General features: G+C 41.4%; 1 long non-coding RNA gene across 1 annotated transcript; it reads right to left on the bottom strand.

Moving 5' to 3' along the window:
- Positions 1-20,481: 20,481 nt before the first annotated feature.
- On the bottom strand, positions 20,482-23,061 carry LOC118369287 (uncharacterized). Its single transcript, XR_004822543.2, has 3 exons — positions 22,926-23,061; positions 20,888-21,035; positions 20,482-20,749 (listed from the first exon to the last, which is right to left on the bottom strand). It is a non-coding gene; the product is annotated as an uncharacterized LOC118369287 (long non-coding RNA).
- Positions 23,062-26,910: the final 3,849 nt, after the last annotated feature.

The raw sequence follows: 26,910 nt of genomic DNA, 5'->3' as shown, positions 1-26,910 counted from the left end.
GTTTGTGAACATGAGAGGGGATATCATTGTATTTCTATGGTATTTTTCCTGTCGGCCAGGTGTACCGTATAACCTGTACAGTTGCCGTTCGCTGACATTTAATTTACACAAATTAATCACTTTTTGGAAGCCTGGGGTGACACTATTAATCATTACTATTGAACCTTGTGAAAAAACAAGTAAAAATACGAGAGGGTGTGTATTGTTAGAGATCCTTTTAATAAAGAGTGACAGGGCAAATAAATCTTATTGGTTGAGTAAGAATACATTGTTTATGTTTTGAAACCCCTATATTTTCCACTGAAAGAAACCTTGTCTGAAAATGTATCTGGGGTTATATTACCTCTTCATTTATTGGAATACAAAATGCACAAATACCTTAATAAAGGTGCAACACTTATTTGTCTAAATCAGCGGCCTTGTGGGATATTTGTGTGCATTTGTATGTCATTTGTACATCTTTAAAATGTTCCTACTTTCTCAGTCATTACTGACAAATACATCAACACATGTTATATTTCTCAAGAAACACAGTAACAATATAAGTGAGAATGGGAAACTGTAGAATTGTAGAAAATAATGTGCAGTGTGTATAATTACTTTTAAAAGGACATTCTTCACCTATAAAGACGTTGTCACTAAAATGGTTTGGCCGATTCCACTCGTTCATGAATGGGAAACATATGCTTGCGAAGGTCAGAAACCGATCACATATTTCAATGAATGGGAGAATGATCATCTCCAGATAGGACAATGGAAGATAGGGAAATGGAAGAAATAACATTGTGTTTCAATGAACCAGTAAGTGTATAACATTTACATCTATATGAAACTACTGCTAACAGGGAAACAATTGCTTAGGGACAATTGTGATGGGATGATTAGAGGTAAATCTGAATGAGGGTGTCATTATAAACATCATAACGTAAAGCCAAGTATCTTGAATATTAAAGCTAGACTCAGCAAAATGACATTGCCATGAGCAGCACGGCAGATATTGAGATGAGCGTGATGCAAGATATTGTATTCACACAGTCACACACAGTATCTTCTCATGTGCGTGTGTTCGCTTCATGCTGTTACAGCATAGTAGCCATGGGACCAAAACAGTGGAGAAGTTGCGCTTCTACGATTTTAGTTATTGATCCACTATGCTGTTTACTTTCTGCATCTATGTCACATTGCTGTGTACATTTAAACAATACATATGAGGATTAAAAGCTGTGTCCAGCATGCAGACCTGAACTGGTGTCCAAACAAAATACTGTGCTCTCTCTCTCGCCACCACCACATACATACACACACACACACACACACACACACACACACACACACACACACACACACACACACACACACACACACACACACACACACACACACACACACACACACACACACACACACACACACACACACACACACACACAGGAGTTGATCCAAGCTGCAGGTGGCTTCTGGTAACTCGGGATCATGACTTCCTGAACACACCGCTTATTATCAAAGCTGCAGCTCAGCTTCGGCCAAGCACAACACTCACCATACCTATGAGGCCCACCTCAAATATTTGGTTTTCCTAAAAAGTAGAGTCAGATACTTTCGTCCTGTAGTGTATGTGGACACCTGCTTGTCGAACATCTCATTCTAACTTCATGGGCATTAATGTGGAGTTGGTCCCCCTTTGCTGCTATAATAGCCTGCACTCTTATGTCAAGGCTTTCCACTAGATGTTGGAACATTGCTGCAGGGACTTTTTTCCATTCAGCCACAAGAGCATTAGTGAGGTCAGGCACTGATGTTGGGCGATTAGGTCTGGCCTGCAGTCATCGTTCAAATTCATCCCAAAGGTCTTTGATGGGGTTGATGTCAGGGCTCTGTGCAGGCCAGTCAAGTTCTTCCACACCAATCTCGACAAACCATTTCTGTATTGACCTTGCTTTGTGCACAGGGGCATTGTCATGCTGAAACAGGAAAAGGGCCTTCCCCAAACTGCCACAAAGTTGGAAGCACAGAATTGTCTAGAATGTCTTTGTATGCTCTAGTGTTAAGATTTCCCTTCACTGGAACTAAGGGGACGAGCCCGAACCATGAAAAACAGCCCCAGACCATAATTCCTCCTCCACCAAACGTTACAGTTGGCACTATGCATATAGGCAGGTAGCGTTCTCCCGTCATCCGCCATGTTGAAAATCACTGAGCTCTTCAGTAATGTCAACGTTTGTCTATGTAGAGACGCATGGCGGTGTGTTCGATTTTATACATCTGTTAGCAATGGGTATGCCTGAAACAGGCGAATCCATTCATTTGAAGGGGTGTACACTTTCTTTTGTATGTACAGTGCATTCGGAAATCATTCAGACCCTTTCCACATTTTGTTACGTTACAGCCTTATTCGAAACAAAACAAAAAATCCTCATCAATCTACGCACAATATCCCATAATGAAAACAGGTTTTTAGAAATGTATTAGCAAATGTATTAATTTAGCAAATGTATTAAACATAAAACAGAATTAACTTATTTACCTACAGTTGAAGTCGGAAGTTTACATATACATTAGCCAACTACTTTTAAACTCAGTTTTTCACAAATATTGACATTTAATTCAAGTAAAAATTCTTAAACACATTATTTTAAGAATGTGAAATGAATGTGAAATGACATAATAATAGGAGAGAGAATGATTCATTTCAGCTTTTATTTCTTTCATCACATTCCCAGTGGGTCAGAAGTTTACATACACTCAAATAGTATTTGGTTGCATTACCTTCAAATAGTTTAACTTGGGTCAAACGTTTCAGATAGCCTTCCACAAGCTTCCCACAATATTTTGGATGAATTTTGACCCATTCCTCCTGACAGAGCTGGTGTAACTGCCTCCTTGCTCACACATGCTTTTTCAGTTATGCCCATACATTTTCTATAGGATTGAAGTCATGGCTTTGTGATGGCCACTCCAATACCTTGAATTTGTTGTCCTTAAGACATTTTGCCACAACTTTGGAAGTATGCTTGGGGTCAATGTTCATTTGGAAGACCCTTTTGCGACCAAGCTTTACAATCCTGACTGATGTCTTGAGATGTTACTTCAATAAACATAATTTTCCTAACTCACGATGCCATCTATTTTGTGAAGTGCACCAGTCCCTCCTGCAGCAATGCACCCCCACAACATGATGCTGCCACCCCCGTGCTTCACGGTTGGGATGGTGTTCTTCGGCTTGGAGGCATCCCGCTTTTTCCTCCAAACATAACGATGGTCATTATGGCCAAACAGTTCTAGTTTTGTTTCATCAGACGAGAGGACATTTCTCCAAAAACTACAATCATTGTTCCCATGTGCAGTTGCAAACCGTAGTCTGGATTTTTTTATGGCTGTTTTGGAGCACTGGCTTCTTCCTTGCTGAGCGGCCTTTCAGGTTATGTCGATATAGGACTCGTTTTACTGTGGATATAAATACTTTTGTACCGGTTTCCTCCAGCATCTTCATAAAGTCCTTTGCTGTTGTCCTGGGATTGATTTGCACTTTTCGCATCAAAGGACGTTCATCTCTAGGAGAAAGAATGCGTCTCCTTCCTGAGCGGTATCACGGCTGCGTTGTCCCAGTATTTTTATACTTGCGTACTATTGTTTGTACAGATGAACGTGGTACCTTCAGGCCCTTCAGGCGTTTGGAAATGACTCTCAAGGATGAACCAGATTTGTGGGGGTCTACAATGTTTTTTGTGACGTCTTGGATGATTTCTTTTGATTTTCCCATGAGCAAAGAGGCACTGAGTTTGAAATACATCCACAGGTACATCTCCAATTGACTCAAATGATGTCAATTAGCCTATCAGTAGCTTCGAAAGCCATTACATCATTTTCTGGAATCTTCCAAGATGTTTAAAGGCACAGTCAACTTAGTGTATGTAAACTTCTGACCCACTGGAATTGTGATACAGTGAATTAATTATAAGTGAAAAAATATGTTTTTAAACAATAGTTGGAAAATGACTTGTCATGCACAAAGTAGATGTTCTATCCAACTTGCCAAAAGTATAGTTTGGTAACAAGAAATTTGTGGATTGTTTTTAAAAAACTGATTTTAATGACTCCAATGTAAGTGTTTGTAAATTTTCAACTGTACATATTCAGACCCTTTGCTGTGTGACTTGATATGTAGCTAAGGTGCATTCTGTTTCCATTTATCATCCTTGAAATGTTTTTTCAACTTGATTGGACTCCACCTGTTGTAAATACAATTGATTGGACATGATTTGAAAAGGCACACACCTGTCTATATAAGGTCCCACAATTGAAAGTACATGTCAGAGCAAACACCAAGCCAGGAGGTCAAAGGAATTGTCCGTAGAGCTCTGAGACAGGATTGTGTTGAGGCACAGATCTGGAGAAGGGTACCAAAGCATTTATGCAGCTATGCAGCTTTTTCAAGTTTCCCATGACCATAGTGGCCTCCATCATTCTTAAATGGAAGAAGTTTGGAACCACGAACAACATTCTTCCTAGAACTGGCCGTCCTGCCAAACTGAGCAATAGGGGTAGAAGGGCCTACTTTGGGGAGGTGACCAAAAACCCGATGGTCACTCTGACAGAGCTCCAGAGTTCCTCTGTGGAGAAGGACAACCATCTCTGCAACACTCCACCAATCAGGCCTTTATGGTAGATTGGCCAGACGGAAGCCACTCCTCAGTCAAAGGCACAGGACAGCCCGCCTGGACTTTGCCAAAAGGCACCTAAAGGACTCAGGCCATACGAAACAAGATTCTCTGGTATGATGAAACCAAGATTGAACTCTTTGCCCTGAATGCCAATCGTCATGCCTGGTGGAAACCTGGCAATGTTACTACGGTGAAGCATGGTGGTGGCAGCATCATAATTTTTCAGTGGCAGGGACTGAGAGACTAGTCAGGATCAAGGGAAAGGTGAGCAAAATACAGAGAGATCCTTGATGAAAACCTGCTCCAGACTGGGGCGAAGGTTCACCTTCCAACAGGACAATGCCCCTAAGCACACAGCCAGAACAATGCAGAAGTGGCTTCTCTGAATGTCCTTGAGTGGCCCAGCCAGAGCCCGGACTTGAATCCGATCGAACATCTCTTGATTGACCTGAAAATAGCTGTGCAGCGTCGCTCCCCATACAACCTGACAGAGCTTGAGAGGATCTGCAAAGAAGAATGGAAGAAACACCCCAAATACTGCTGTGCCAAGCATGTAGTGTCATACCCAAGAAGACAAAGTGCTATATTCGCTGCCAAAGATGCTTCAACAAAGTACTGAGTAAATGGTCTGAACACTTATGTAAATGTGATTTTTATATTTTTAATACATTTGCACAAATGTCTAAAACCTGTTTTTGCTTTGGCATTATGGGATATTATGTGTAGATTAAAAACAATTGAATACATTATTGAATAAGGCTGTAACTTAACAAAATGTGGAAAACATCAAGGGGTCTTAATGCTTTATTACGCACTGTGTAGTGTATGAGCAGTACGTAAACATTTTTTGGGAAGGTAGGAGAATTTTAAAATGTCTGCCTCGCAGTGCATCAATCTTGAATCAATATGGACTGGTAACATTTATGTATCCAATTGTCAAGAGATCCACCAAAGGTTACATCCTAAATGCCACGTTTGATGTCTGCTGGCCCAAGTTAGTGGAACTCTAATCAAGGCAATCATCTTGTCCAGTCTGCTATCAAAGACTGGAACATGTTCCGGGATTCTTCCGATGACATTGAGGAATACACAACCTCAGTCACTGGCTTTATCAATAAGTGCATCGAGGACGTCGTCCCCACAGTGACTGTACGTACATACCCCAACCAGAAGCCATGGATTACAGGCAACATTCGCACTGAGCTAAAGGGTAGAGCTGCCGCTTTCAAGGTACGGGACTCTAACCCAGAAGCTTACAAGAAATCCCGCTATGCCTTGCAACGAACCAACAAACAGGCAAAGCGGCAATACAGGGCTAAGATTGAATCATACTACTTCGGCTCCGACGCTCGTCGGATGTGGCAGGGCTTGCAAACTATTACAGACTACAAAGGGAAGCACAGCCGCGAGCTGCCCAGTAACACGAGTCTACCAGACGAGCTAAATCACTTCTATGCTCGCATCGAGGCAAGCAACACTGAGGCATGCATGAGAGCATCAGCTGTTCCGGACGACTGTGTGATCACGATCAAGACCTTTAAACAGGTCAACATACACAAGGCTGCGGGGCCAGACTGATTACCAGGACGTGTGCTCCAGCCATATGCTGACAAACTGACAGGTGTCTTCACTGACATTTTCAACATGATTGAGTCTGTAATACCAACATGTTTCAAGGCAACCTGCCTAAATGACTACAGACGCATAGCACTCACATCCGTAGCCATGAAGTGCTTTGAAAGGCTGGTAATGGCTCACATGAACACCATTATCCAATTTATCTACTTCAATTTGCATACCGCCCAAACAGATCCACAGATCATGCCATCTCCATTGCACTCCACACTGCCCTTTCCCACCTGGACAAAAGGAACACCGATTTGAGAATGCTGTTAATTGACTACAGCTCAGTGTTCAACACCATAGTACCCTCAAAGCCAATCACTAAACTAAGGAACCTGGGATTAAACACCTCCCTCTGCAACTGGATCTTGGACTTCCTGACGGGCCGCCCCCAGGTGGTGAGGGTAGGTAGCAACACATCTGCCACGCTGATCCTCAACACCGGAGCTCCCCAGGAGTGCGTGCTCAGTCCCCTCCTGTACTCCCTGTTCACCCACGACTGCATGGCCAGGCACGTCTCCACCATCATTAAGTTTGCAGACACAACAGTGGTAGGGCTGATCACCGACCACGACGAGACAGCCTATAGGGAGGAGGCTCCGGGTGGTGCCAGAATAACAACCTATCCCTCAACGTAACCAAGACATTCTCATCGACGGGGCTGTAGGGGAGCAGGTTGAGAGCTTCAAGTTCCTTGGTGTCCACATCAACAACAAACTAGATTGTTCTAAACACACCAAGACAGTCGTGAAGAGGGCAAGACAAAGCCTATTCCCCCTCAGGAAACTAAAAAGATTTGGCATGGGTCCTGAGATCCTCCAAAGGTCTAACAGCCTCAACATCGAGAGCATCCTGACCGGTTGCATCACTGCCTGGTATGGCAATTGCTCGGCCTCCGACCACAAGACACTTCAGAGGGTAGTGCGTACGGCCCAGTACATCACTGGGGCAAAGCTGCCTGCCATCCACGACCTCTACACGAGGCGGTGTCAGAGGAAGGCCCTAAAAATTGTCAAAGACCCCAGCCACCCCAGTCATAGACTGTTCTCTCCACTACCGCATGGCAAGTGGTATGGAGTGCTAAGTGTAGGACGAAAAGGCTTCTCAACAGTTTTTGCCCCCAAGCCATATAACTCCTGAACAGGTAACCAAATCGATACCCAGACTATTTGCATTGTGTGCCCCCCCAACCCCTCTTTTACACTGCTGTTACTCTCTGGTTATCTTATATGCATAGTCACTTTAACTATACATTCATGTACATACTTACCTCAATTGGCCCGACCAACCAGTGCTCCCACACATTGGCTAACCGGGAATTGTGTCCCACAACCCGTCAACCCCTCTTTTTACACACCATACCCACATGTACACACTACCTCAATAAGCCTGACTAGCCGGTGTGTGTATATAGCCTTGCTACTGTAGCTTTGCTACACCCCCCCCCCCACACACACACACCTTTTTTCGCACTATTGGTTAGAGCCTGTAAGTAAGCATTTCACTATAAGGTCTACCTACACCTGTTGTATTCGGTGCACGTGACAAATAAGCTTTGATATGATTTGAGATTCCTTGCCTCCTTCTCAAAACATTAGAAGGAAGTGATGTGAGCATTGGGGGAGAAGATCTCCTTGAAGCAGATCCTAACCATCCAACAGCAGGCTTTCACTCTAAAATCAACTAGAGACAGACATAGGGCAGTTCTGGCAAATGCCAGATGGATTCTTGGGCCTAGAGGAAATTAAGTGTGTTAGAAATGTCTGGCCCTGCTTCATAGTGCTGCATCACAGTGTTGCATCACAGTGCTAGAGGCGTCACTACAAACCTGGGTCCGATCCCAGGCCATGTCACAGATGGCTGCGACTGGGAGACCCACAAGGCAACGCACAATTGGCCTAGCGGGTCAGGGGAGGGTTTGACCGGCTGGGATATCCTTGTCCCATTGCGCTCTAGCGACTCCTTGTGCTAGGCCGGACTCAGGCACACTGACTTTGGTCGTCAGCTGTATGGCGTTTCCTCCGACACATTGTTGCGGCTGGCTTCCGGGTTAAGCGAGCAGTGTGTCAAGAAGCAGTAAGGCTTGGCGCGGTCGTGTTTCGGAGGACGCATGGTTCTCGACCTCTCCCAAGTCAGTATGGGAGTTGCAGCGATGGGACAAGACTGTAACTTCCAATTGGATATCACCCCCAAAAATGTTTCTGATGAAATGCCAGGCCCAATTTCTGGTCCCAGTCCCTGAAGTCAACTATACCATTTCACTGAAATGATAGCTGTCCTCAGATGTTAGCAAAGGTGAAATTAGCACGTGATAGTAGGCTTACCTATGAACTACAATATTTGTTTTTTTTAGACATTGCGCAAGGTACACTCAGAGCATGTCTTGATCTGCTTCGAGCACATTGACCGGCACTGAGCAGGTCAGAGGTCAAATTTGTTGTCAGAGGTGTCTTGAGGAGATACTGTATGTCATAAACCAGACAGTACAGTTACAGGTTGTGCTCTGAGCAGATCAAGACATGTTCTGATTGTACCTTGTGCAATAGCTGGAGAAAGAAATCTCTTGTGAAAGAGGAAAGCAACTGTTTCCCTAAAAAGCTCAATCAGCCATTGTTTGGCTTTGTGATTTACTGGAGGACTAGACAGTGTGTTGAATAGTCATCCTACTGCTTAGTTTAATAACTACGAAAGACATCTGCACACATATACTGACTAAAATTATCCATAGGCTACCATTCCTAAATGTTCTAAAGTTGAATTAAACAAATTGCAGCCTTTATCTGTCGAGTTGAACCGAGAGACGCACACCGCACAAGGTGCTCAGTGAACCAAATGTTGAAACAACATTCAGGGGGCTGAACTTCACCAAAACAATAAAGAAACATTTTCACAGGACGATTTGCAACAGGGCCTTTCACAACATCAACGTGACAATTGTTTTGTCTAGAGCCTCACAAAGTAGTTGTTTCATCTAGACACCTTTGGTGAAAGGAGTAAGGAATACACAGTGCGCTCGGGGGGGGTTGTATGGCTAAGGTTACCCACGTTGCTCTTGGAGAAGGATCAAACCTCAGCGAGGCCCGGGCAGCCTTTATCGTCATCCCTCACCCGCTGCTGTTATTATGGTTAGCATTTTAGATAAACCCTTTTCTGAAAGGTGATTGCTCGCAGCAGTTTCACTTTTTTTCCTTTTACATTTTAAAGGAAGGAAAGCTTTGGGGGAGAAAAGTTTGAGTTTGGGAAGATGGTGGGTGGTTGTGGGTGGGGGAATGAATGACTTGTCATCACATATTCCATGGCCTGGCTGTATGAGACAAAAATGTGTCTTTCCTCAGCGCTTCTCAATTCAAGGACAACAGGAATTTCTCTTTGCCCCCTTTTGCATTAATCCAATTACCAAACACCTGCAGACATGCAATAACAGTTTCTGTGCCAAGACATCCACCCACCCGCTTTTAAAAATGGTTTTCTGTTGGAAGAATATAATCATCTGCGATCGAGAGTCGTGTTACACACCTGCCAAGTCTTAAACTGAAAAAATAACATCCAAATGTTTTGAGGTATTTTAAGAATGGCTTAGAGTGAATTTCAGATACAAATCCAGCCATCCTGCTAAAATACGGGTGCTCACTCAATGCATTGGACTACATGTTTCCCTTTCCCCATTTTTCCCCCCACAAGCTTTGAGAGAAAGAGACTCGGCTGTCTTGTGTTTACAGTATAAGATGAAAGAAGTTAGCACATTTTTGCATAATTCAAATGGTAGGAAGTCACTGACATGACGAATGGTCTTGGATCTTTTGAAGAGTGAAAGAATGAGAAAGTAAAAGCCAGATGACATTTGAAATTCACGAACAGATAAAGGTCTTCCATTCAGATATACAGTATTTAGCCATTGCTGAAAAGTGTCTCAGAAATGAGGTGATCACCCAAAACAGAAGGTACACTTTCAGGCAGGGGAATGGAAAGTACAAGGATCAGTATTAAGCACCCACCTCTGGTTCAACGGGTCTGGACTCTGTTCCACATAGACAACAGTCATTGGTGAGCAAGGGAACTTTGTCCAACCCCCTGTAAAGTTGTTTTTGATATCCAAAAGCTGGGAATTAAGATACAGATTTTTATAGTTGGTTCTGGTATAGATTTGTAGATCAATGATACTGAAAATCTAAAAATCAATACAGAACCAACTATTAAAATCTGTATCTTAATTCCCACCATTTGGATTATTTTAATTCTGGATTTCTAAAATGAACAGTAAGCTAGCTACCGCACTTCTTTTTGCTAGCAAATGTAACACTCCCTCCAAAAGGGGGCACCTCTAATCTTTACATTGTTATGTTTGTGATGTACCTACCTCTAGCATATACAGTGCCTTCATAAAGTATTTATACCTCTTGACTTATTCCATATTTTGTTGTGTTAGAGCCCGAATTCAAAATGGCTTAAATATATACATTTTTACCCATCTACACAGAAACCCCATAATGTTTTTAGAAATGTTGGCAAATGTATTGAAAATATAATACATACAGTGGGGCAAAAAAGTATTTAGTCAGCCACCAATTGTGCAAGTTCTCCCACTTAAAAAGATGAAGTTCTCCCACTTATGTCTGTAACCACTGATAACCTGAATGACCCTAGAATGTTTTGGAAGGCTATTCTATGTCTGATAACAGTAATGTTAGTGAATTACTGTCAAGTGTATTGAAGGACTCTGTTGCTGTATATGACAAAACTGAAATACTGAATTGTTTCAATGAGCACTTTCTATAATCTGGTAGGCTGTATGATTCAGTATCCTCTGGCTCTGTACAACCCTGTGTGGATGAACCAGTGAGAGCTGGTCAAACTTGTAACTTTTTGCCATTCTCAGTCCAGGATGTACATAAAGCCCTGAAATCCTTAGATCAGAGAAAACCTGCAGGTCCTGATCTTCTTGATCCCTGCTTTTTAAAACTGGCAGCTGATTTCATATCTGAACCACTCAATCTAACGCTGGAATGTAATGAAATTCCAAAGATCTGGAAATCAGCATTTGTCCAACCACTTTTAAAAGGGAGAGATCCAACTCTTTTAAATAATTATTGGCCAAATTCAAAGCTGTCACCCCTAGTGAAAATACTTGATACCCGTATTAGTGAACAGCTAAAATAGTTTTTATATACTAACTATATTTTATCAATGTACCAATCGGGCTTAAGGAAGAAGCATAGCACAATTACAGCAGCCATGAAGGTTTTAAATGATATCACTGAAGCCCTTGACAAAAACAGCACTGTGTCTCACTTCTATTGATCTATCTAAGGTTTTTGATACAGTTGATCATGCAATACTAAGGCAGAGATTGTCGAGCGTAGGTCTTTCGGGGGCATGCAGTTGTATGGCTTGCTAACTATCTTCCTGATAGAACTCAGTGCACTCAATTTGATGGGCTCATGCCTGTTAAATTGTCTGTCTGTAATGGTGTGTCCCAGGGCTCTGTACTTGGTCCCCTCTTATTCACTATTTATATAAATAATTTAGACGAACATGTCCAAAATGCACAACTTCACATGTATGCTGATGATACTGTTATTTTTTGTGCCTCGTCTCTCACAAAACTTTCCAGAACTTGCAAACTGCGTTTTATAGTGTTCAAGATACCTTGTCAATTGAAGCTTATCCTCAATACTGACAAAACTAAACTACTTGTGTTTTCTAAAGCAAGAAATAGACCTCTGACCTTTTCACCTATTACTACCTGTCAGGACAATGAGATTGAGACTGTAACCTCATAAAAATATTTTGGAATTGTAATTGATGATGTCCTCTTTTTTTAAATTGCATATTCAACGACTTACAAAAATATTGAAGTTGGGATTTTATTTTAGGAATGAGGCCTGTTTTTCTTTTGAAGCCAGAAGGAGGCTAGTAATTGTTACAGTTATGCCTTTACTAGACTATGAGGATATTGTAACGGCTGTTGGAAGGAGAGGACCAAGGTGCAGCGAGTTACGTGTTCATGGTAAATTTAATAAAGAAACTGAACACTAGAACAAAAAAACAACAAAGCAGCACAAACAAAACAGTTATGTCTGGTGCAGACACACAAAGACAGAAAACAACTACCCACAAAAACCATGTGGGGAAAAAGCTACATAATTATGGTTCTCAATCAGAGGCAACGATAGACAGCTGCCTCTGATTGAGAACCACACGGCCAAACAACAAAGAAATACAAAACATAGAAAATGAACATAGAATGCCCACCATAGTCACTAGTGAGTTATTTAATGAGATATTTAATATATGAATGCTTCCCTTCAGTATTTGAGATCAATTGACACCCATTACCATGGGGCATTGAGATTTATTTTAAACTGCAAAACCCTTACGCACCATTGCACTTTATATACAAGGGTTGACTGGCCTTCTCTAGTCAATTGTAGGCTCAGTCACTGGTATACTTTTATTTACAAAGCCATTTTACACTACCATTTTATTTGGGAATTTTTAGTGTTCGGTGTGGTGGGTACTCTCTTTGTTCGCAGGACTTTGTCCTGCTAATTGTTCCAATTGTCCGAACGTAATTTGGTTAAAGGGCTTTCATGTGCTCTTGCGCCATCGGCTTGGAACGCATTACAAAACACTTTTAAACTGTAACAACTTGTCCCGATTGGTGTTTTTAAGGCTGGTTCCCTGTTTTTAATTAGCTGTATTATGATTTTGTTATACACTTGTGCATTCTATGTTTTTTTTACAAGGTTACCTGTAGTTTTTCATGTCTGTCTGTAATTTTCTAATGACTTGGTGCTGCCTATTTTGGCCATGACGCTCTTGAAAAAGAGATTTCAAATCTCATTGAGCCCTTCCTGGTTAAATAAAGGTTCATTGAAATATAATAAAACAGAGCTTGAGAAATTTGCAGGGAAGAATTGGAGACAATCCCCAAATACAGATGTGCAAAGCTGATGCAGACATACTCAAGATGACTCAGGGCTGTAATTGCTGCCAAAGGTGCTTCTACAAAGTATTGACTCAGGGGCGTGAATACTTACTGTATGTAAATGAGATATTTCTGTATTTAATTTTCAATACATCTGTTAACATTTCTAAAGACATGTTTTCACTTTGTCATTATGGGGTATTGTGTGTAAATGGGTGAAAAGAAAAATCTATTTCATCCATTTTGAATTCAGGCTGTAGCACAACAAAATGTGGAATAAGTCAAGGGATATGACTACTTTGAAACACAAAGGCCGACGAAAATAGCTGTAGTCATGCAGGGGTCAATCGTGACATGTTAATGACAGTATAAATCCAGGTAATTAGTTAGGTTCTGAAGTAAGTCACACCGTGCAATTATAACATGTATTTCAATAACAGAAAATAACACATTTAGCCTATATCTCATTCTAAGCCAGATGGGCATGTGTCACAGTATTATGTTATGAGGTGCTCCATGTTAATTTGAAAAATGTATATAATTATAAAGGGAACCTGTCATAACTGACCTTTTGCCTTCACAGACCTTTTGGGACCATCACATTTACATTTATGATTTTTTGGACACACCCTTGATCGGTGGACCTGAACTGATGTACTGAACCTTGCTATTTATGCTCATTTCCGCTATGATTCATGTGATGCTGCTTCATGGAGAAAATGACTTTCCTCATCCGTGCGATGTGTTACCTCACTAGTGTGTGTCCCGCCCTATCTCACCAGCTAACATTATGGTTCCTGGGCACATAGTTTGAAACATTGACGAGAATTAGTATTTATTTTTGGACCATATTCACCCAGTTTCTAAATGTTTTCTCCCCAATAAACATGATCCTGTGAACTAAGGCCTCTTTCAGTGAAGATGGATCCTTTTTCAACAAATGTGGGTTTATTCTATAACAATAACATTGACAACAGCTTCTTCTGTTGAGAAAATTCACTTTACTTCTGCCTCTTTTTGTTACATAACAAATAAGGAATAACATGCTATAACATGACAAAGCCCCCTTGAAATAGAGTGGTTATTGATACTCGAATCTAAATAACTCTCACATCCATGTGATAATCAGCATAAAGATAATATGTAATTCAGGCACAATGTGTACAATGACAAAGGGCTCGATTCAATCTGTACAGCTGAAGCGCTATCGAAATGTAAAGGTAATTCACGATTGAGCCAACATAGGCAGCGTTTACCGTGATGCAGTCTCCACTAACGTGGTAACATTGCCAACATTTCAATGATGCTATAACGCTGACCTTCACCAATACAGATTGAATCCAGCCCAAACTTTCCGAGGCTCTCATGCCCTCATCCCTTCAAAAAATGTTATAGTTAAATGATCGAAATACCTTGCTGTGAAATGTGTGTGTTAGATAATTATACAGCCTGAGCCTATCTACTGTATATCTACACTCTGAGAAAAAACATGCTATCTAAAAACCTAAAATTGTTCTTCTGCTGTTCCCTTGGAGAACCCTTTTGAAGAACCCTTTTGGTTTCAGGTAGAACCCTTTTGGGTTACATGTAGTACCCTTTCCACAGAGGGTTCTAAATGGAAACCAAAAGGGTTATCCCATGGGTACAGCCAAAGAACCCCTTTTGGAACCCTTTTTTCTAAGATTGTACTCTTGGAATGTTACAGGTTTGCATTTTTCATCACAAATCTTGTTCTGGAGGCAGCTCTGCAGAGTGATCACTAGCTTGCACAGCCACAAAGTAATAAAATCAGATTTTAAAGCTAACCCTAACCTTAAATCAATTAAATTGTTTTCATACATTTTTACAATATAACAATTTTGACTCTTCTAATGGAAATCTCTCAGTTCTGCCTCCATGACAAGACTCATGACAATAAACGTCAACCAGCAGAAATGTCAGCTTCTATTTCAGCCACTTGTTTTGAATAATCAAGTTTTCATTCCCCGACAGAAGCACTTTTGTCATACTAGACAAGGCAAATATACTTTGCTTTGATTGTATTGTAATTCATGAGAATAACTCAAAATGCTTGTCGATGTTTTTACAGTGATAACTTTGAAACAGGATATGATTCAATTAACACACACACACACTCAGCCCTGGCCCAGTTTGCAGGCCATATAATTATTTAACCCTTCGCATTGGTTTTCTAACTCCTCATTTCTCCACTGATGTTGAGATTGGCACTTGACAACAGAGTGCTAAGAGTTACAGGCCGCTCATTAGGCAAGTGGGTCCTCAATTATCTGTGTGAAGACAAACATTGGAAGTGTCAGCCACCCTCACTCAGTCATTTAAACGATGTTTATAAACTGTCAACAAGTGGTCAAGCTACACTTGTAAGGGATTCCTGCTGCCTTTTCGCTGGATTCTGACAGAGATAATAAGCTAACATCATTCTTATGTCTACATCAGTGTGTGTGTGTGTGTGTGTGTGTGTGTGTGTGTGTGTGTGTGTGTGTGTGTGTGTGTGTGTGTGTGTGTGTGTGTGTGTGTGTGTGTGTGTGTGTGTGTGTGTGTGTGTGTGTGTGTGTGTGCCAAACCAAAGCAAAAACTAATACAGAATGTGAGGATAATGTCTTTATTGAATCGGTTGTTAGCCTAGATATTGCTTTTTCATTTGGGTAAACATTTTTGAATTGATTACATTCTATTAATCTACGTACATCTACATGAGCAGCGTTTGCCCATGGGATGATGCTTCTATGAAAATTCTGAAGTCAAGTGAGTCATCCAAATCAGGCAGTACCATCTGTGTTACATTTTTGGGGGCTCTTTGCAAGCTATTTCCAGTTAATAGGGTAAATACATGCAGTTGAAACCCAACACGGATTCCCACCTCTGTCTCAACAACTCAACCCCATTTTCTGTAGATAACGACCAACACACTATCACAGCTTATTGTGAAATAGACACAAACTACTTATTCTAGATTTGTGATGGGATTTACATCACAACGCATTTTGTGTGTATTACACAATTTTCTTCCTTCATAACGCATTTCAAATTTGTTGTGGCTGATATTAGCTAAGCTAGCTAGGTGGCTAACATTATCTGGGTTAGGGTTAGGGGTTAAGGTTAGAGCTAGTTAGCTAAGTAGTTAAAGGGTTAAGTTTAGGAGTTAAGTTAAAGGGTTAAGGTTAGGGTTAGCTAACATGCTAAGTAGTTGACAGTAGCTAAAAAGTTGTAAGTAATAGCAAAGTAGCTAAAGTTATCCATGATGAGATTTGAACACACAACCTTTGGATTGCTAGAAGTTTGCGTTTTAGGTCCACCCATCCTCCCCAACCAACTTCCCTCTTATCGTTTCTGTTTTATTAATTTAAGTAACCTATTGTCTTCATCTGTGATTGTAACGCACTGTATACAAAATCTTATACTGCAATTGAAAAAATGTTTTTTGTGCGCCTGTCACAAATTTCCGATAAGCAACTTGTGTCTATTTCACAATAATCTGTAATACTGGGTTGGGGGGGGGGGCGACAAGTACACAGACCTATGTTACTGAAAGGGGAGGGTGGTATGTTTTACACCTAGTTCACTAACGTCCTCACCTCCTCACTGTGAAAACCGCAATGTATGGTTGACATTCTGTGGCTGATTTTTGGTATTACATGTTGGGAGCTCTCCCTATTAGCACAGTGCCTTGAAAACAATTGTACAATTTTTCCGCCAACCAAAACTATCTATCACCCTCTCTGTGACTGATTTGATAATAACATTTATTCATAATGAGAAAACTGTTGAATCCATGTACTGTAGGAAAAATGTATATCAGTCATTTTCAATTCAACAGACACTCAGACAGTACTCACACTATACAAACACTTCCATCCACAACAAGCACACTGTTCTCTCTTGTTGAACTTTCTGCACCCCTTTTCTTGGTCGTGAATGATTTTTCAATAACACTCCCAACAGACAGCCTCTAATTGTCTGTTTCCCCTCAAAAACTAATCCAAAAGGCATTTCTCTTTGAGAGGTTTGCAGATGAACACTAACCAAACAAACAGTCTTCTATCCCCTTTCCAGAAGAAGGGCTAGATTTCACCGTGTATCCAGATAAGGGGTCAAATTAAATCAGCATAAAAATAATAACTCAAATAACATGAATTGTGATGAATCGCCCAGATTCTGTAACACACCTTTCCTTGTCAAAAACAAATCTCTGCATAATTTAAACTGATCGCCTGTTGAAATTAATAGAAAATGGAGAGAGAGCTGCCAACCCCAAGAATTCGCCCCTGTAGCAGCTTCGGGCCAACACTATCAATTGTGCTGTAGATTCGAAACCATTGTTATTCTTGCAGATGTTAGCAATAAAGGAAGGGGGGGGGGGTGAGAGATGAGGGAAGAACAGGATTAAGCAAAAGCAGACGTTAGAAATTACACTGTGGGCCTGTAATCATGGGAGCCGGCTGTAGTTTAGTAGTTATGGATACCAGACCGCAGAGCACCTGACGTTCTATTGCTATATTTATATCTTTCTAAATAGGCTTTTGGCCCATCACCCAAAATCATTCTTGTCGGCTCCTACAGCAGCAGTAAAAAGGATGTGGGGGAAAAGGAGAATTGGACTGTGTCCCAATGCTCTTAAATGGCTTCTCTTCTTATACTCTCTCTCACGACCATTGAGGTGAAAAGACAGGATAGGCTTAGGTCAAACACCATGTTGTACACCATGTACTGTACACTGACTCTCTTACAGTACCCACACACTTACACATACTGTACCTACACCGACACTCCAAAACACACACACACACACACACACACACACACACACACACACACACACACACACACACACACACACACACACACACACACACACACACACACACACACACACACACACACACACACACACACACACACACACACACACTACATTTGCTCACACACATACACGCACACGCAGAATAATCTATGTACATTGTGTGCAAAATGCATGAGGAGGTAGGCAATAAATAGGCCATAGGAGTGAATAATTACAATTTAGCAGATTAACACTGGAGTGATAAATGATCAGATGAACATGTGCAGGTAGAGATACTGGTTTGCAAAAGAGTAGAAAAGTAAATCAAATAAAAAAAGTATGGGGATGAGGTAGGTAAATTGGGTGGGCGATATACCGATGCACGATGTACAGCTGCAGCGATCGGTTAGCTGCTCAGATAGCAGATGTTTAAAGTTGGTGAGGGAGATAAAAGTCTCCAACTTCAGAGATTTTTGCAATTCGTTCCAGTCTCAGGCAGCAGAGAACTGGAAAGAAAGGCAGCCAAATGAGGTTTTGGCTTTAGGGATGATCAGTGAGGTACACCTGCTGGAGCGCGTGCCATGGGTGGGTGTTGCCATTGTGACCAGTGAACTGAGATAAGGCGGAGCTTTACCTAGCATAGACTTGTAGATGACCTGGAGCCAGTGGGTCTGGCGACGAACATGTAGTGAGGGCCAGCCGACTAGAGCATACAGGTCGCAGTGGTGGGTGGTATAAGGTGCTTTTGTGACAAAACGGATGGCACTGTGATGAACTGCATCCAGTTTGCTGCGTAGAGTATTGGAAGCTATTATGTAGATGACATCGCCGAAGTCGAGGATCGGTAGGATAGTCAGTTTTACTAGGGTAAGTTTTGCAGCGTGAGTGAAGGAGGCTTTTTTGCGAAATAGAAAGCCGACTCTAGATTTGATTTTGGATTGGAGATGTTTGATATGAGTCTGGAAGGAGAATTTACAGTCTAGCCAGACACCTAGGTACTTATAGATGTCCACATATTCTAGGTCGGGACTCATCCAAGGCGGTGATGCTAATCGGACGTGCGGGTGCAGGCTGCGAACGGTTGAAAAGCATGCATTTAGTTTTACTAGCGTTTAAGAGCAGCTGGAGGCCACGGAAGGAGTGTTGTATGGCATTGAAGCTCGTTTGGAGGTTAGATAGCACAGTGTCCAAGGAAGGGCCAGAAGTAAACAGAATGGTGTCGTCTGCGTAGAGGTGGATCAGGGAATCGCCCGCAACAAGAGCAACATCATTGATATACACAGAGAAAAGAGTCGGCCCGAGAATTGAACCCTGTGGTACCCCCATAGAGACTGCCAAGGACCGGACAACATGCCCTCCGATTTGACACACTGAACTCTGATTTGAGGCTATTGAAAGGAGGCTATTGAAGACTGTTTGGAACCAGCCCTGAGTTGGGAAGTGTCCAACTACTTCTCTGTAATGATCCTTCGCAAAGTCAAAATACTAATCCAAAATGTACTCCTAATTTCCTCTTTCCCCCATCTGACACTGTTCAGAAGACTTGAGCGAGTAGGTGAGAACAGGTGAATGTAGAAAAGCGTCACATCATGATGGCTTTTAAATTCCTTTTGATCCCTGGTTTGTCATTTCAAACTCCGGTTACGTTTTTTTAATAATGCGCTGCGATGACAGATGAATGGATGGTAATAAGTACACCTTATCTACATCCCTTATTTAGCTCAAGAGATTGGTTCTTAGAGAAACAATGAAAAAGACATTAGGGGTGTTGCTCATGGAATAGTGGTTGGTAGACTTGTTGGGTTTCACCTGAGGACTGGAATTGTAAAAAATGTACATTCAACCTCCAGTCAATCCATCCTTAATCCCCCATATCCCCAAACCACTTTGGAACAATGAGGGCGGAGATTCACAGTCCCTCTGTGAAAGAGATGCCATCTCTCGCGTTGGATTTTGTGGCCACATAAATTCTTAGGGGATATTGTAGCAATTTGCCAGGAATCTGCTTTTGTAAAAGAGCCCTGTTGTCAGACGAGGCCTCATGTCAAACTGAGGAAATTCTTGCGATCGTTTTGTAGAATCAACATGCCAAATCCTGGGCTCCCCACCACTCTGCTTCTGCTAGTATTATAGTAGTATAACATTGGTCTGTGGTTGAATTTTTTTCGGGTTTCTAGGAGACTTCTACACCACAGACATTCATGTTAGCTCTCTGGTAGCTTTATAGCATTGACTCTTTCGTGCACTGGTTCCGTTTCAAGTGCTTTGCAGCTTTGTTTTATGGCGGGAACACTCAAGCTCCCTAGCTAAATCATCTGTGCAAACAACCATCCACAGTGTAAATTAATTGCGATATTTATGTATGTATTGATTTATAGTTCTCAACCAAGTTTAGTGCAGGGGGCAACCCACAGCCCCTGTGCTAAATGACTCTATTAAATAAACAGCCTATGTCTAATGTTGGGCATTAGTGTGTTGAATTACCATAAACACTGACACCTCTAAAAGTCTTGAAATGGGAGCAAAAACACCAGCATTTAATTCCTTATTGCTTCCATATTAACCATTACATTATTACAAGACAAAAGAGATGAAGGAGGGGGTTAGAACCCAGGAGAGAGGAAGTGTTGGGGGGTCAGCCTCTTGGGCTTTCTGGGATCCAGATGAACAGAAGCAGCTCCGACGGCAGCCATCGGGGATTTGTGTTTGCAGGAGTCGTCAACGGGCTAGACTGGCCTGAGATAAAGAGAGTATAGGGAGAGTCTCGGTCATGTCAACACTGGTCGGGCACACGGCGTCCTGCTCCTAAACCACTCTTTCAGCCATTTGTCAAAGGAATGCAATTATAGTGACTCGCACCCGAGGAGCACATACCTCTATTCATCCTCAAGGGCCTTTATCCAAACAGAAGCACCAAATTGTACAGTAAATAAAAACTGCAATGTTTTTTTTTTTGCTCACTGTGACAGCATGGGCCGACGGGCGGATGTGAGACTGCACTCAGAGTAAACCTGTTGATATACTGAGGGCAAAAAGAAAACACCAGGACGATGACACGGTTAATTACAGGCTGAAGACACAGTGCCATAGTCTTCAATAGGACCCACTTAACCCAGTTTACGGGAGAAGTCGATGACATCACTTGTCTTGAATCTGAAGAATGTGCTATTTGATTCATGTTCTTGACATTACGCTGTTTACAATGTGAACCAAAAAATAACTCTATGCATATTAATTTAAAAAATGCCTTGATATTGTGCAAGACAAATATTCCAGAAACCCAGTAATTAGTTTTAATTGATTGTAGCCCTCATAAGTAGACTTGTTGGTTCACTTTGATACTTTGGTTCAAAGTGATTCACAGGGATTTTTGACATATAAAAACATATTTGACGTTCGCACCCTGATGCAGTTCCCCATTTATGAGAATTCCAGAATATGTTTCAATTTCAATCTCAAAGTAAAAATGTCAGGGTGTGTTGAACACTATGCACGTTCTATAGTACGTTAACACACTCCCAGCTGTCTAAAAACTGCCACTGTTGAACACCGTGGCATAAAACAAAGACTTCAATAACTATAGGCCTGGCTAACACCGACCCCTCAGCACGAAGTTGGGTTGGTTTATGTAGGTGACTTTTTCAATTATGTAATGCACCGAAGAGTGTGTACACGCAGAGTCCCATCCATCCGTCAAAAGGAATGCCCATCAGCGGACCACCATCTCTGGGGGATGCCCCCCTCCCGACCCTCTCCTTATGCTGTCACCCCTGGCCCAACCTTCCATCATGAACCCTGAAAGGCTGCGTTGAAATATGAGGCACCTCACAGTCAAGGTCACCCTGTTCCTCCCTGCCCCGGGTTCATATTTATTTAGGGATTGGCCACCAAGCAAAGCGTGCCAGTAAGCTAACTGTTTCCCTGCACTGGCAAATATCCAACTTCAAGGCTGGAATTATGGCATTGAAAACCACCTTCTAATTGGGAGAGGAAGAAAAAAGTGGGAAAAGAATGTAGGAGAGTTCCTGAATATCAGAGTGAGGAATTCATGTTGCTCTCCTTCCACAAATGTGAGTGTGGTTGAGGTTCCTACAGTGTGGCAAACTACCAAAGTGGTCCAAAGTACACAGGTCCAGGAGTGCGCAAGTTAATATTGGTTCCTATCACACAATATAAAAACTGTACTGAATGGATCTGACAAAGTAGAACGAGCCCCTCTGTTTGAAAAGCCCGGGAGCGTACTGACACTGTGACTATTTTAGCTCAGAAAGAAAGGATTAGCTCCAAAAATGGGATAATTTCATCCATCGTATAACACTATTTCTTCTACTTTTACTTCATTGTTGCGTCTACATATACACATCCCTCTACTAGCACCCAATTTAAATTGGACGAACTATCCCCTTAAATATTTTCAATATACTAAAGTATGCATGCAAGTGTGAATGCAACGCTTCTGTCAAACTAACAATAAGCATCACCATTACACCTTATGTGAATGTATCCTTATTGCTGATATTAAGTCCCATGGTGTAAATGCCCTATATCAAACTCAAGAGCCATGGAGGTTTTGACAATGACTGCAGGTACTTAACAGGTTAGCGGTACGCAATATGATAAACTTGGCAAGTACTGTATGTGTTTGATGAAGCTTCTGAAGAAGCACCCTAGAGCTATGCTAAAGACACCAGATAGACTGGTAAAGTAAAGTTGAGGAAAGTGTGACAAACTATAGTGTTAGCCATGGCACCATTTCAATCAAATATGCCAGATAACAGCTGAAAACAATTATAAACGAAAGAATATAGATAAGATAACAAACCTTGATTAATTTAACAGATATTAATATCAATGTCATTCAGCCAACAAAATGTAACACTTGAATTTCAAATGCCCAGGAAGCTTTCATTACCTCTTTCATTGAAACTAATCTTGAGTCAACACAGACATCAGGCGAAAGGCTCACACGAGAGCTGAGGAAATAGTCAGAAGAGAAAAAGAAAGATGGACCTAACGACTCGTACTTATGTAGTCATTGTAGGATTGACATGGCATTAATAAAACTTGAATGTCTCCAGGTGTGGCTTCAACTTGGATCCCACAAAAATATGTAAGCATGTTTATGTTTGTTTAGTCTGGGATCAACCGTGAGAATCCCGCCAGGTGTTCTCCACACCTAAAACATATAAGATGAGATAAGAAAACGATGAGAGATTCTGCACTTGGATTCAATAAATACAGTTGAAGTCAGAAGTTTAATACACTTGGGTTGGAGTCATTAAAACAAGTTTTTCAACCACTCCACAATGTCTTGTTAACAAACTATAGTTTTGGCAAGTTGGTTAGAACATCTACTTTGTGCATGACACAAGTAATTTTTCCAACAATTCTTTACAGACAGATTATTTCACTTATAATTCACTGTGTCACAATTCCAGTGGTCAGAAGTTTACATACACTAAGTTGACTGTGCCTTTAAACAGCTTGGAAAATTCCAGAGAATGATATCATGGCTTTAGAAGCTACTGATAGGCCAATTGACATCATCTGAGTCAATTGGAGGTGTACCTGTGGATGTATTTCAAGGCCTACCTTCAAACTCAGTGCCTCTTTGCTTGACATCATGGGAAAATCAATAAAAATCAGCCAAGACCTCAAATTTTTTTTGTAGACCTCCACAATCTGGTTCATCCTTCGGAGCAATTTTCAAACACCTGAAGGTACCGTGTTCTTCTGTACAAACAATAGTACGCAAGTATAAATACCATGGGACCACACAGCCATCATACTGCTCAGGAAGGAGACGCATGGCATCATGGCATCATTATGGGGTGTTGGACATTATGAGGTGTTGGACTGAAAGGTTGCAAGTTAAAATCCCTGAGCTGACAAGGTACAAATCTGTCGTTCTACCCCTGAACAGGCAGTTAACCCACCGTCATTAGGCCGTCATTGAAAGTAAGAATTTGTTCTTAACTGACTTGCCTAGTTAAATAAAGGTAAAATATATATATATATACAGTGGGGCAAAAAAGTATTTAGTCAGCCACCAATTGTGCAAGTTCTCCCACTTAAAAAGATGAGAGAGGCCTGTAATTTTAATCACCGGTACACTTCAACTATGATGGACAAAATGAGAAAAAAAATCCAGAAAATCCCATTGTAGGATTTTTAATGAATTTATTTGCAAATTATGGTGGAAAATAAGTATTTGGTCACCTACAAACAAGCAAGATTTCTGGCTCTCACAGACCTCTAACTTCTTCTTTAAGAGGCTCCTATGTCCCCCACTCGCTACCTGTATTAATGGCTCCTGTTTGAACTTGTTATCAGTATAAAAGACACCTGTCCACAACCTCAAACAGTCACACTCCAAACTCCACTATGGCCAAGGCCAAAGAGCTGTCAAAGGACACCAGAAACAATATTTTAGACCTGCACCAGGCTGGGAAGACTGAATCTGCAATAGGTAAGCAGCTTGGTTTGAAGAAATCAACTGTTGGAGCAATTATTAGGAAACGGAAGACATACAGGACCACTGATAATCTCCCTCGATCTGGGGCTCCACGCAAGATCTCACCCCGTGGGGTCAAAATGATCACAAGAACGGTGAGCAAAAACCCCAGAACCACACAGGGGGACCTAGTGAATGACCTGCAGAGAGCTGGGACCAAAGTAACAAAGCCTACCATCAGTAACACACTACGCCGCCAGGGACTCAAGTCCTGCAGTGCCAGACGTGTCTCCCTACTTAAGCCAGTACATGTCCAGGCCCGTCAGGCCCCAAAACATCACTGCTCGGGAGGAGATCTGCATGGAGGAATGGGCCAAAATACCAGCAACAGTGTGTGAAAACCTTGTGAAGACTTACAGAAAACGTTTGACCTCTGTCATTGCCAACAAAGGGTATATAACAAAGTATTGAGAAACTTTTGTTATTGACCAAATACTTATTTTCCATAATAATTTGCAAATAAATTCATTAAAAATCCTACAATGTGATTTTCTGGATTTTTTTTCTTCTCATTTTGTCTGTCATAGTTGAAGTGTACCTATGATGAAAATGACATGCCTCTCTCATCTTTTTAAGTGGAGAACTTGCTCAATTGGTGGCTGACTAAATACTTTTTTGCCCCACTGTATATGTTGTTGGGGTTCGGCTGCAGGAAGAACTGGTGAACTTCACAAAATAGATGGCTTCACGAGGAAGGAAAAGTATGTGGATATATTGAAGCAACATCTCAAGACATCATTCAGGAAGTTACAGCTTAGTTGCAAATGGGTCCTCCAAATGGACAATGACCCCCAAGTTGTGGCAAAATGACTTAAGGATGACAAAGTCAAGGTATTGGAATGGCCATCACAAAGCCCTGACCTCAAACCTATAGAAAATGTATGGGCAGAACTGAAAAAGTGTCTGTGCGAGATAGGAGGTTGGAGTGTAATGCCACTTACCAAGTCCCAAAGTTGTTAGTGTGCAACTACACTTGACTGGATCAATCTTTGCCCTTTTAAAAAATGATTTTAATGGCTTCCCTATTTGAATTGGCTTGGACCTCCAGAACACAGGAGTATGCACCTGGTGGACCCCACTGGCAGTAGCACTAATGAAATGGGAACATATATAGCACATGAAGAAACAACAGATCTGTACAGAAACCATTACAGCCATCAGAAGAGTGTACTGTAAAAGCTAAATATTAGTTGAAAGAATGGATTTACATTGAGGGGTGAATGGTGTGGTTCTGAATGATAATATTGGTTCAAGAGCAAAACAAAGAGTTGATGGTCACTGTAAAAATATCCCTTTGCTTAGGGCCCTATACAGCTTGTTGAGTGCGATCTTAGTGCCTGCATTGGTCTGTGGTATTAAATATACAGCGACGAAAAATATAGATGAAAACTCTCTTGGAAAACAGGGGCATGCAGAGTATCATAATGTATTCTAACAGAGCTGTCACGATCGTCGTCAAGGAAATGACCGCACCAAGGTGCAGCGTTGTAAGCGTACATTCTTTGATTTTAAATGTCGCCAACAAAACAATAAACAACAAAAAGAATGTGAAGCTCTATAAGGCTACATGCCACTAACAAAGACAACAACCCACAAATGAGAAACGGAACAAAGGCTGCCTAAGTATGATTCCCAATCAGAGAAAACTAATGATAGTTATCCCTGAATCCCTGATTTTTGATTTGATTTGAGATTTTTGAATCATACCTGGCCAAAAACAAAGAACCAGAAAGCATAGACTTTCCCACCCGAGTCACACCCCGACCAAACAAACATTATCTCTACAGTCAGGGAGTGACACGAGCAAAACTGTGAGACTTACTTACCATTAAAGATTGCGCACCAGCTGTTGTTAACAAAGAGACACAAACCTCCCTACTTACCTTAACCGAAGCAGCCGTTCAGCCGTGTGTAAAAAAATCAGCTAAATGTACACTACCATTCAAAAGTTTGGGGTCACTTAAAAATGTCCTCGTTTTTTAAATACAATTAAAAAAATTGCCCATTAAAATAAGATCAAATAGATCAGAAATACAGTTTAGACATTGGTAATGTTGTAAAGGACTATTGTAGCTGGAAAAGGCAGATGTTTTATGGAATATCTACATAGACGTACAGAGGCCCATTATCAGCAACCATCACTCCTGTTTTCCAATGTCACGTTGTGTTAGCTAATCCAAGTTTCTCATTTTTAGTCTGACGATTTTCAGAAGAAAGTTATTTATTTCTAGCCATTTTGAGCCTGTAATCGAACCCACAAATGCTGATGCTCCAGATACTCAACTTGTCTAAAGAAGGCCAGTTGTATTGCGTCTTTAATCAGCACAACAGTTTTCAGCTGTGCTAACATAATTGCAAAAGGGTTTTCTAATGATCAATTAGC

The sequence above is a fragment of the Oncorhynchus keta genome, chromosome 35 (genome assembly GCF_023373465.1).
Source record: "Oncorhynchus keta strain PuntledgeMale-10-30-2019 chromosome 35, Oket_V2, whole genome shotgun sequence".
NCBI lineage: Eukaryota > Metazoa > Chordata > Actinopteri > Salmoniformes > Salmonidae > Oncorhynchus > Oncorhynchus keta.
This window is presented reverse-complemented; position numbering and strand designations above follow the sequence as displayed.